The 12,967-nt window shown below is 47.4% G+C and overlaps 1 protein-coding gene across 5 annotated transcripts in view; it reads right to left on the bottom strand.

Moving 5' to 3' along the window:
* Positions 1–12,967, bottom strand: part of RREB1 (ras responsive element binding protein 1) — a 174,130-nt gene that overhangs the window by 128,444 nt on the left and 32,719 nt on the right. Inside the window, exon 1 of one of the 5 annotated variants that reach the window (XM_045841630.1) lies at positions 3,135–3,437. The exons of 1 other annotated variant lie outside the window; for it this stretch is intronic. The gene's annotated coding sequence lies outside the window, so the exon portion shown is untranslated. Of the gene's footprint in view, positions 1–2,199; positions 2,321–2,463; positions 2,678–3,134; positions 3,438–12,967 lie in introns of those variants that run through there. 3 more of the 5 variants (XM_045841629.1, XM_045841636.1, XM_045841634.1) reach the window with 3 other exon arrangements.

Here is a 12,967-nt window from a genome sequence, read left to right as displayed (position 1 = left end):
AGACCTCAGGGGTCAGCCTGAAGAAATCTAAAATAAAAGACCCTCGAGTCAAAAGGTCACCTGTTGGATGATGTGAGCAATTTGGAATGGATGCAGCACCTGTGCCAGCTGAGTCAGACCCACATTCCCCATCAGTAACACTTATCTGCCCATAGGGCTTAGATTCTGATTTTCTGATGAGAAATAAGTAGCATCTACAAAAACCCAGAGATTCATGTGCCATATAACAGTAAGCAGCAGCAGCAGCAGCCATTTAAGAGTATCACATAACCAGCAAATCCTCTTTAAAAACAAAACATCCTAAAATGCAACCAGCTTAGCAGTATTTTTCAGAATGATAAAACAATGCAAATTCATTAACAACCTAAAATGGAAGCACAAGCTAAACAAGTAACTAAATCAAAGGGTTCTCCCATTCTTTTGTAAAAATGGGGTAGGAGGGAAGGTATTTTTTCACACATTTAAAACTTGATAAAAGCCATTCAAATGTTTAATTCATCAGTGTAACCAAAGCTCAAAACACATCAAAGCAGGATCCATCAGCCGGTACCCAGAAGCCTCCCTCCAAAGAGCAGCAATAAAAAAAAAACAAAAACAAAAATAACTCTAAAATTAGTGGTTCACCTTTGCATAAATTTGAAGAATAATTTCGAACTCAGTCTTTCAAAAGTTTTGTGCCTCTTGAAGGAAGCACAGAACTAAACGTTTGAAAAAAAAAAAAAAAGGAGAAGAAGAAGAAGAAGAAGAAAGAAGTTTCAGCCAAGACTTCAGTCTTAGACTTCCGGGTTACATTATGTGTTAGAACCATACCTGCCTACTCGAAAAGGCACCAGATCTGGGGGATGCTTTTTAAGGACTGTGAAGGTGGTGGTGGGGGTGGAGGAGAGGGACAACCCCTCAAGAAAACACAAACATTCTTTTCCTTGCAGTTCCTTCTTTTCCACCTTCCACTCCAATTAAACTTACTTCAGAATACACTCACGCACATGCACAGACCACTGCACATATAAAGAAAATTCTCAAAAATATGGGATGCACATTAGCAACCCAGTCTTTGCATAAATCATCTTAAGTCTCCTCTTCAAGACAGAAATACTTCGCTATTTCCAGCATCCCTATCCAACAGCAATCTTTATTTCCATTGGCTTTCAAAAGGCTAAGCTTAAATCTAAATTCTAAAACAAGCATGAGGGTTAACAACACTACTGATGAAAATCCTTGGACAGGTTTCTCAGGATATAAAAAAGTTGTATTTTTTATACACCCTCTATCCCTGTCCTCCACCATCACCATCACCCACCCCCAAAGAAGAAAAAACTCCAAAGTGCCCCGAATGTGTGCTGCTGCTGGCTCTGAAGCCGTGTAGAATTTCGTAATGGAATGTGAACTGCTCGTCCGGATCTGGGCTCACGTTCTATCTTCTTAACCAGTAAGGAGCGAGGACTGGCAAATCTGCTGAGCAAGGAGAAATACTTTCCTCCTCTTTTATAACCATCACGGATGCATCGCGAACGCTGGGAGCGAGCTGCACCACGGCGCCTGTCAACCAACCGGCCCGCCTGAGGGTCTTCGAGTCCCCTGCGCCCCACCTCTACCCACCCGCAACCGCCGGAAAAGTAAAGTAGCCCCACCGAGAAGCGGGCTCGATCGCCGCGTCCCGCACTCACGCACCTCGCGCGGCCCCAAGAACAGTCAAGGAACAAGTCACCACATCCTCGACTCGACCCTCGGCCGGGTTCAGAAAACACGCCGCTTCCCAGGGAGGGGGCAGGCGACGGGAAGGACCTCCCCGCTCCTTAGCAACCATTAAGGTCGCAGTTTCCTAAGAAACCGCGAGCAGGGAGGGGGCTCGGGGGGCTGAGCCCGAAGCTGGGGTGGGGGGGGGGGCGGGAGCGCTGGGTCCCCAGCCTCTGGTCGCCGCTCCCCCCGCCCCCACCCCCTCGCCGGGCGCTGCGGGCCGGGATGGGAGGAGGAAGGAAGCCCCAGGAGCTCGCAAAAAATTGGTCCAGCGGGCAGCGGACAAAAGTTTCCGAGAGCGCTCCACAGCTGGGCGGCGAAGCGGGCCCCGGCAGCCGGCCCCGCCTCGGATGCTCCCGGCCTCCTTCCTGTGCTCGTGACGGCGCCGGGCGCCGAGCCCCCCCACCCCCCACCGCGATGCAGGCTCAGCTCCACACCGATGGCTCCCACGAAAACACGTACACCGCCAACCGAAAGGCAAGGGAACAATACGCGGACAGGGCTCCGGCCCCGGCAGCCCGTGGTCACCCAGGACGGTGGTCCGCGTGACCCCTAGCCACGAGCCCGGAACGGGCGAGGGAGCAGGGCTGCCCGCGGCCCCCTCCCGGCCGGCGCCGTCCGCCAGGGAGGATCAAAGTCCGCAAAGCAGGGCGCGGCGGATGCTCCCACCACGCAGCCCTGAGTGGCACCCCCGAGCCGGCACCCTAGGCAGGCACCCCCAGATACCTTGCGGCAGCAGGCGGGCGCCGTCATCTCCGCGCCGCTCGGCCCGAGAGGGACTCGAAAGTATGTAGGAGAAAAGTTTCCCCTCCCACATGGGGGGGGGAGGATGTCGGGGGAGCGAGGGCGGAAGATGGAGAGCAGCGCTGGGAAGATGTTTCAGGCAGTGGTGCGTGCACCATCCGAGTCCCCGCCGCGGTGGTTAAAAATAAATTGGGCGGCGGGCGCGGCGGCGCGGGTCGGGCCGGATTCCTGCGCTCGGACGGCTAATATGGATGCGCATCAGGTCCCGGCGGCGGGGCGCTGCGGCGGCCGCGGCGGCTCGCGCTGGGAGCTGGTTGGCAGAGACGGCAGCTCGGGAAGGGGAAAGGAGCGGAGGAAGGGGAGGAGGAGGGGGAGGAGGGGGAGGAGGAGGAGGAGCGGCCCGGCGCGCAGCCCGAGGGGAGAGGGCTGCCCAGCTCATCCTCCGCCAGCCCCACCGCCCCGAGAGCACGTAGCGCGGCGTAGGGCGCTCGGGTCCTCGACTCCGGGAAACAGCAAGTTTGAAAAGTACGACGCGCTGTGCAGACTTCACCCTCCCCATCCCCAAAAGTTCTTTAAAAGGTCGCTCCCACTCAGCCCCAGACATCTCGCTGCCACCCGCGTCCAGGGAGCCGGAACCCCGGGCGCGTACTTACGGCCGGGCAGGGCGCTCGGCTCCCAGGCATGATGCCGTGGGGACCGGTGGGCTTCGGGGAGAGAACGAGGAGAGATGCAAACTTGTTCCGGAAAAGGAATCAAAATGGCGTTTCTGGATGTGCAAAGTTCATCAACTCCGAAGTCACTTCCCCTCCTCCTCTTCTCCCACAGGGAGGGAGGTGGGCGAGGAGCCGGCGACCCCGGCGCCCTAGCCGACGTCCAGGCCCCCGCTTCGGCCCCCAGCCCCGCTTCCCCGCCCGCACGCTCGGAGACTCGCTCTCCCCCTCTCACCCTGATAAGTAGACACATCACGTGTTGCTCCTGCCAGTCTCCTGGGGACGTGTTACAGAACCTCCGCAGCGGCGGCTCGGGCTGGGGGTGGGAGGGACCGCGGTACCCGCCTGTCTCCCCCGCCCCAATTTTAGCGGGGTGACCACCGTTTCCATTCCAGGATGGATGGAGGTGGAGTCGCCCACCCCACCCCCACCGCAGCCCCAGGTTTGCCCCAAGCCCTCCGCAGTCGCCCCGGGCCAGGGGGTAGGTCGGGCTGCCCCAGGGCAAGGGTCTCAGCGGCCGCAGCTGAGCTTCATCCCAATCAGCTCAGCGATCGCAGGCTGGCCACCTTTTAGGACCACCGTGCTCCCTCCCCTCCAGCCCCTCACCGCAGGCGACTCTCCGCCCCCAGCTTTCCATCACTTTACTCCGTGGTTTGTTCCACTATTTTAACGGAGGAGAGGAGAGAGGTAGCAATGCCACAGAGGCGTCAGGGGGGAGCCTCGGAGGCCCGCAGGGGGTGGCGTGGGGGTCCAGGTGCCTGGCCTGGCGCCGCCCCTCTGGATCTCGGAGGTCAACGGTAAGGCGAACCCCACCCATGCCGTTCCCTCCCCACGAGGTTCTCGCTCCGCATCCAGGTGAGGCGAGTAGATGATGGGGCAGGAGATTAAGGAACTGGCTCTTCACTTGGCCCCCAGTTTCGGGCTGTTTTTTGCAGGGGGCGGTACTTGGTACTTTCAGCTTTGGTGCCGCCATCCGGGAGCGTGTTCCCCGTCCAACAAACATCGCTGACTTGGCCCTTGTCACTTTTTCCTCACCACTTTCCACAACTGATGCTTAGGCGGGAGCTGCCGGCCCCCAAGGGGCAGAAGGGCAAAGGTTTCTAGGGCCATAGTGTCCCCCCACCCCACGAATGAACGGCTGATGCTGTGTTATCCACATCACCCTCCTAGGCGTCAGGGAAGCCACATGCAATATCTCTTTCTCTCAGAGGGCTCCTGTTTCAACTCTGAAAAGCAGGGGCCTCCTCCGAGCCACTCTCCATCTCTACAGCTCCCTCCACCATGCTTAACCCTGGCTGCTGTGGCCCAAATTATCACGGAGCCCAGGGAAACCAGGCCTGGGCTGTGCTTCCTCCTTAAAGCAGCTGACATGTTTCCAACTGTTAATACTTTTCCTACCGAGGTTCTGAAAGGGCCTGTTCTCGGCCTTTGGAAACAACTTCAGACAGATAAAGGGTGACTGTGGTTGTGGAAAATAAACACCACCACACATCCCAAATCCTAAAGACAAATATGCTTCCTAACTGGTTGCAGAGAATACCACTGTAGAATTATGCACTTGAGACTAGTTAGGCAAGATGATGTTATACATGTACAGAAAGGTCCCTACTCTACTTACTATGACCTTTGACCATGACTCCACCACACCAGCTCCTCTGAAGACACCTGCACACCAGACAAAGTTTTAGGCCCAATCATAGGCCTTTAATTTCCAGCCTTCAGTGGCACTCCAGTTTTCAGGGCTGCAGATAGAAGTGTCTAACTAGGGATGGACTAAATGGATGGGTTCTGGCCAAGACAGAACTCTCTAGAACCTAGCAAAAACAGTTGGACTGTTACCTCTGACTTAAGATAAGGCTAAACCACTGCCCAAGAGGGAACTGATTCAGCTGGTTGTATCTCTGATGTCCAGATTCATCAAAATTAAGTTTTCAGAACCTGTTATTTTTCCCATGGTCTACTGTTTACTGAGGAAAACTCTGTGCAAAGAAGCCTTAACACTTGAATTTTTATAAGTCTCTCCTACCCCATGTCCCCAAGTGTATTATCAAATGCTTGTTTGAAGATAGGTCTGCCTTAAGAGGAAATGGCAAGTCTTTAAGCAGGAGTAATAGTTCACACAGTCACCACAGAATTGGTGTCTGGAGCTGCCAAGTTGTAACGTGTTCCAGTGACAAGGCAAAGAAGGGTCCTGTAGGGAATGCTACTTTATTCATTTGCTCTGTCCTGGACTCAGGAATTAGCCCCTCCTGGTTTCCTCATTCAGTGGTAGAGTCTGAGTAGGAAAAACATCGAAGTTGGAATTCTGCTTGTGATTTAGCTTATTCTGTAGAATACATTCAAATCTGCAAAGCTACATGAATTTTTCATGACAAATCACCACCTTTATAATGTCACCCAGGTAACACTGGCAACTAAAAAGAGACAACAGTTTAAAAGTAACTTTAAAAAACTGAATTCTAATGATGCTGGACACTGTGTTCATCTTTTCTAGCTAATTAATAAACTCGCAAGTCAAAGGATCTGTTGAAAGGTCTGTTTGTTCATATTATATATAAAGATCATTTATCTGACAAATATTTATCAAAATATCTAGTAGGTAAAAAGAGTCATGGTATCAAAATCACAATGAGATGCTACTTCATTATCCACTAGGATGGCTAAATCAAAAACACATAGTAACAAGTGTTGGCAAGTGTGTGGAGAAACTGGAACACTTGTGCATTGCTGGTGGGAAGTAAAATGCTGCGGCCACTTTTGGAAACAGCTTGTCAATTACTCAAATTTTAAACATTGAGTTACCACATGACCCAGGTATTCCACTCCTATGTACATACACAAGAAATAAAACATATGTTCACATAAGAACTTGTACTTGAATGTTCAGAGCAGCATTATTCATAATAGCTTTTTAGTAGAAGCAACCCAAATACCTGTCAACTGATGAATAAACAAAATGTGGTCTATCCATACAGGGAATATTATACAGCCATAAAAATGAAGTGCAAATATATGCTGCAACATGGCTTAATGTAGAAAACCTGATAAATGAAATAAGCCAGACTCAAAAGGACAAATATTGTATGGTTCTGTTTCTGTGAAAAGTCCAGACTAGGCAAATCTACAGAGACAGAAAATAGTTTGCTTAGGGCTGAGGGTTTGGGGAGAAATGGGGATTGACTACTCATGTGTAAGAGGTTTCTTTTAAGGGTGATAATAAGTGTTCTAAAATTGATTGTGGTGATGACTGCACAACTCTTAATATGTTAAAAACCATTGAATTGTATACTTTAAATATGTGAATGGTATGGTATGTAAGTTATATCTCAATAAAGCTGGTATGTGTATACATATATGAAATTGTGTGAGGTTCTGTAGTGGAGAAGCCATACAAAAATGGATAATTTATGATCTGTACCTTAAAAGAGTTCACAACCTAATTTCTGTACATGAAGTAATCATGAAATGCAAATCCACAACATATCATAAGAACCATTAAATAAGTACAAAATTCAGGAGTTCAGAGAAAAAAGGTTACTTCTAATAAGAATAACTGGAGAAAACTTCATGGAAGAGAAAGCAATGGAACTGAGCCCTGGAGAATGGCTAGAAATTATGTAGATGGAGATTGGATTAGAAACAACAGGTACAAAGGCATGACTGTAGCAAGTCATGGGTCCTGTTTGGAGATCAGTAAGGATTCCAGTGTGGCTGGATTATAATGTATACAGGAATATAGAGATGATGAGACTGAGAGGTAAGCAAGCTGAAGCTGCCCCACAAGGATTTTTAATACAACCCATGGAAAACCTTAGGTATGAGGATGAACTAGGGTAGAGATAGAGGGAATGGAGAAGAGATTATCAAGAACCACTTCAGAGGAGGAAGTGATAGAATATCAGTTGATAGACTGGGAATGCAGAGGTGAAGAAGTGAGGGCCAGGATAATGCCTGGGTCTTAGCTAGGTGACTGAAAGAATGAATGACAAAATGAGAAGGTCAGGGGTGGCAGCACAATGAAGTAGAAGGTGACAGACTAGGTGATATTGAATTCTATGGAAAACAGAACTCTGCCATGAAAGAGAATCAAAAAGAAAAAGGATGTAGACATTGGAAAAGACCACTTGGATAAGGTGACACTTATACTGAATCTCATAAGATGTATAAGTGTCCTGCAGGCAGAGAGGAGGGTGCAGGGCCCTCCAGGCAGAGGAAACCTTGAGTAGTAAGTGCAAGAGAATGAGGGTAAAACAAGGTCAGTCTCCTGAAGTGCACATACCTCCCTATGTGGCTAGAGCAGAGGGAGGAAGGGAGGCAGCAAGAGATTGAGCTGGAGAAATAGCTAGTGGGCCAGACCACCTAGAGCTCTGTGTATCTCACAGGTGACAAGTACTTTATCAAACGGTGAGGCCCTGAAAAGGGCTTAAGGAGGAGGGTAGACAGAGCATCCCTCACAGTACTGTAGAGAAGGGTCTGGAGGACTCAGGACAGGAAGGCTAGTTAGGAATGAATAGAAGAGTCCATCTTAAGAAACAATAAGGACCTAGTATACCACTGGCTGTAGAGGTGGGGAGAAATGGATTGATTTGAGACACAATTGAGACATAGATTCAACAGAATTTGACCAACTCAATATGAGAGAAAGAACAAAAAAATCCCTCTGGAGCACTGACCAAAAGTGTGTCAGCAACAGAAGGTAAATCACTGCAGCAGTGGTAGAGTGACCCATGACAGTAAGGGATTAAAGCAAAAACAGTGGGACAGGCAGAGGAACAAGAAGTAGGAGATGTTAAAGAAATGAATCCACTGTGTTTGGTCCCAAGTGGTTGTGGAGTGAGAAGAAAAGAGCATGAAGGAAGACTACTTCTCTGGTTGCAGGTTCGGGCACGCGGGTGGATGGTGGGTAGGAGGAGGTGGTGTGTGGAAGACGGGAGGAGGTCAGGTCCAGGAAAAATGCCTGGAGACACACCTGAGAGACAAAGAGGGTAAACAGTGAATGGCTAGAGGCTGAATCCAGGGAAATGCCTGCGCCTAGGTGGAGAAAGAAAAAGGAGTGATAAGTGCTCTCCCATGTTCCTGTAAAGAAGCAGAACAGTCAAGGAAGGGTGTGGGGGGGGACACTGCCAAGGGAAAAGATGGTTAACAGTGTTAAAATAGAGAGAAATAAAGGTACATAGCTGAAAAAGAAAGAAGCAAAGGTGAGATTGAAGAAACTAAGTTGACCTGAGAGTGGAAGGCAAGGCCCAGAAAACAAGGGGTTAAACAGTGACTCAAAAGAAAGTGAAGGCCATGATCCACGAGAAGTGCAGTGATAAAAGGGACAGAAAGGAAAGTGACAAGAGCATGGATAACAGCAGCTAATATTTATTGAACACCCACAATGCGCCAGGCACTGTCAAAGGCCTTGTGTATTATCTTGCTTAGTCTGCTCCACCTCTAATCTGGTAGGTGCTGTTACCTTCCCCATTCCACACCTGAGAAACCGAAGCCGAGTGCCAACATCACTCGGCAGGTACACCAGGTACATCACACAGCTGGGATGCACACCAGGCTGTCTGACCCCAAAAGCTGTTGCCACCACTCGTTAGTCAATTATTAGGCAATTGAGAATTAGTTTGCTAATAACAATGCCTACTTGACTGTCTTGAGTGATCTCAATAAAATGCTCTGGATTTGAGTTTTGCAGAAGGGCCATTGTTGTCTGCACAGTTATTTAACAAGGATTTAATTGGAAAGGCAAGTGAATGTACAGCATTAAGTATTGTTAATTTGCTGTCTAACTACTGCTCCTTCACATCAACCTAAGGTATGAACCTCTTTCTGTTCTCCAAGGATTGCATTTCATATGTGCAGACTATGTTCTAAAGCTGTAGCTGGATATTCTCTGTACCCAGCACTGTTGGCTACAGATGATCTAGCAAAGTCTACCCTCGTTACATCTACGTCAGTGATTCTCAACTGGGGGGATTCTGATCCCTAAGGGATGCTCAGCAATGTCTGGAGACATTTTTGGTTGTCACAAGTTGAGGGAATGGTATCATTGGTATCTATGGGTCATGGGTCAAGGCCAGAGATGCTACTTAGTATCTTAAAATACACAGGACAGCAACCAGAACAAAAAAATTATCCAGCTCCAAATGGCAATAGTGCCAAAGTTGAGACTCCCTGCTCAACAGTGACTTGAAATGATCTCTAGGAATATCGGAGTCTGGAAAGGGGTTTTAGAGTAGGTAACCCTGCAGCCCATTTATGTCAACAGGAAAGGAATGTAGTTCCAGAGGGGAGAGAACACATATATGAGCAGAAACAATGCGGGGGGGGCGGGGCGCGTGTTTATCTGTCTGTCTATGGTAGAAAAGGAATGGCAGAGAGCTTCTCCTTAGGAAAAAAGGCAATTCATATTCTATGACAGGAGGGAAGGGGAGAAGAATATAGGGACATACTGAGAAATAGCCATGGGAAAAGGCAAGGTGCAGGGGTTCCTATCTGATGTTCTGAATGTGGAGAAGCAACAGTGCAGGAAAGCCAGAGAGAAGAAACCAGGAATTGATGGTAGAAAAGTTCAGTTCTGCTTTAGCTTCAAACTGTGGAGCCACGGAGGAAAGAAAACATATGGTAGGGATTACTGACGGTTGGAAAGTGAAATGAGTAAAATCCATCACAAGGGGAATGGCACCGGAAGGAGGCTGAGACTGTGAGAACTGGGAGTGATCCAGGGACAAGAAGATGAAGGAGAGAAGCAGGTTGAGTGGTGGGGAGGGGGAGGCAGGGTGTGAAGAAAAGGGGGCTGAGAGTGGGGGAACAGGGACAGAGACCTCAGAGGAAAGAGAGAGTTCAATGGCTTACAAGATGGAGCAGAAATCCTATTCAGGGGGTTGAGGAAATGGAGAAAACTGTGAAAAAAGGACAGGACAGTGTCCTTGATATGGATGGTGCTGTCACTGAAAATGAAGATGGGGACAGGCTGGAAAGGAAAAATGTGAAGTTAGTGTCTCAGGCTACGGTGAAGGGTGTCTTAAAGATCAGTAGATGACATGGGTAGAGATGAGAAAAAGCAAGTATAAACAGATGTCACCAACATCAGAGAAGGTATTATAGGCTAAATTGTGTCCCCCCAAAGTCGTATGTTGAAGTCCTAGTCCCTACTACCTCCAAAGGTGACTGTACTTGGAGATAAGGTCTTCACAGAGGTAACTGAGGTTAAAACTAGGTCACTGGGATGAGCCCTAACCCAGTAGGACTGGTGTCCTTATAAGCAGAGAGTAGGACATCATGCTGGACTCATCAAATCTTCAGCATCAGAAAATTCGAATATACCTGGTGGAACCACAGATACCAGGAATAAATATTCCTACTGGTACTTCAAACATGGACATTAATGAACCAGAGAAAAAGAAGCAGCCACTTGAAAAATATCTACAGTCAACAAAAAAACTTCAAGGATTGGTTTCCTTAAAAAAGAAAAAGGAAAGAAAGCTTGAGAGGACATTTTAAAACCGAGAGAGAGAGAGAGAGAGGGAGGAAAGACCAAGTGAGGACACCGAGAGAATGGAGCACCTACAAGCCAAGAATAGACAACTCAGAAGAAGCCACCACTGCCAACACCTTGATCTCAGACTTCCAGCCTTTGGAATGTTGAGGAAATAAATTTCTTTTGTTTAAACCACCAGGCCTATGGAACTTTGTTATGGCATCCCAAGCTGACTGAAACAGGAAGGGGGTGCTGAAAGGAGATGGTGAGCCTGGTGTGTAAGGGACAGTAGAAAACTCATTTGTAGGCTCTATGGCCTCCCCAGTGAACTGGGAGAACTAGTCTTCCTGAGGAAAGGCTTTTGAGGGAAGTGATATCTCTAAGGAGAAACCAAGTCCCCAGTGGGGTGTGGAAGTAGGGGGAGCGCTGTGGAGAAGCCTCAGAATTCGAGTTTCTCAGGACAAGGGGTTCCATAGGCTTAATCGGTGGGACATCTCTTGAAAGCAGAAACAAGTCTTGGCTAATGTTTTCTCTATCCCAGTGCCAGCATAGGACTGGCATATTGCAGGTTCTTAAGGAATATGTTTTGCAAAGTGTGCAGAGGTGGAATAGGCACATGGGAGGAGCGGCACAATGTGGAAAGGGTTGGGGGGATAAGGGAGTTGCTAGGAGTGGCAAGTAAGCAGAGGCTTCGAGGCAGGGGATGAGATGTCATTTAAAATTTCCAAACTCCATAGTAATGCAGCCGGTTAAGCTCTCCCTCTCAGATAAGCAGTACAGTCCTAGGGATGGGCTCCTGACAACAGCTTTGTATAACTGTTACCCTAAATATATCATTACTTTACCCAGATAACATGAGGAATGCATTATTTCTGATGGCTAATGCTTTTCCCTTTAAATGTTAACCACTTAAAGTAGAATTTTTCTAAAATGTATTATATACTGCCTTATTTTTTCCTCCCTTTTCTAAAAAATCATATAGTTAATATATAAACAAAATATTATCATAAACTTCAAATATTACATTGGATTGTCATAAAAAGATTACTTTTTATAGCTAGCCCTGACCACTGTGGCTCAGCTGGTTGGAGCATCCTCCCTGAAACCAGAAGGTTGCAGGTTCAATTTCGGGTCAGGACATCGATGTTTCCCTCCCTCTTTCTCACTCCTTTCCCCTCTCTCTAAAATCAGTAAGCATGTCCTTGGATGAAGATTAAAAAAAAAGAGGTTACTTTTTATAAACAAGATTTATACTAGGCCACAAGATGGTCACATCCTCAGAAACTACACGTCCTTGAGGGTGCTATTTGCTAGCATACCCTAGGACTCCACAGTAAATTCCAACTTCAGTTTTTGGTCTAGTTTTGTTCTTTTTCCAACCTTACCATCTGGCTATCACTTGTCACTTCTTTCTGAACTCAGTAGGCTGCTAATAACAACCCCCTTTCGCCTTTCTAATCAATCATTTCTGATCTGCAGATGTCAGAGAACTGGAATATCAAGATGTCAGAAATGTATGGATAGTAAGCATGAGCACCAGCATTGCCTTGTGCTGCCCAGAAGCCAAAAGTTGCTTATTTCCCGATTCTCAGTTGAATTTTACACTGATGAGTTATTATCATACTTCTAAACTGTAAAGTTTGTTTCAAAGATATCAGAATATCAGGCAAAGTTAAATAACTCTGTTCACCAACCTTTCCTCCATGACGTAACATTCATTGCTTACTGGAGTTTTAAAATGATTTAACTTCAGGGGACACAGAAAGGGCCAGCTAGCTGCCCCTCCTTCTGACTTCAAACAAGATAGCAAATATTAGAAAACATTGTTCTATTCTCATTGGATGAAGATTCTTTCTGTGCCTGAAATACTTACAATTCAGTATTTGCTTCTTTGTAAAACAGAGCTCTTCATTCACAAACCAGAATAGAAATAAATAAAAGAACTACTTCTTCAATGAGGAGCATGTATGTGTACCTTTGTGTGTTCAGTGAATGGGGAATGCAGAGAACTAAAGTAAAATTCCTGCAGTTTCAGTTAAGTACACCCCCAAATGGTATTTATAAGTGGAGACCACTGACCGTGCTTTAATATTCCCAATGACACTGTTCACACTGCTTGCCTCATCTTGCTCACAGAACAGGTCCCCATGTTCCCAGGTCCAAGGATCAGACCAGAGTTTTCAACTGTAAAAAGTGCTAAAGACGTTGCAGTAAATCACACAACTGGATAGCCCTGAAAAACCCTGACCATTTGTAAACACAGAAAATAATATGTGTACAGCCCTCAGAAAGAAAGTCATGTCTA

This window comes from Phyllostomus hastatus, unplaced genomic scaffold, assembly GCF_019186645.2.
Source record: "Phyllostomus hastatus isolate PE091 unplaced genomic scaffold, TTU_PhHast_1.1 phas_contig_37, whole genome shotgun sequence".
Lineage (NCBI taxonomy): Eukaryota > Metazoa > Chordata > Mammalia > Chiroptera > Phyllostomidae > Phyllostomus > Phyllostomus hastatus.
Note: the sequence above shows the minus strand (reverse complement) of the source record. Positions and strands in the feature narration are given on the sequence as shown.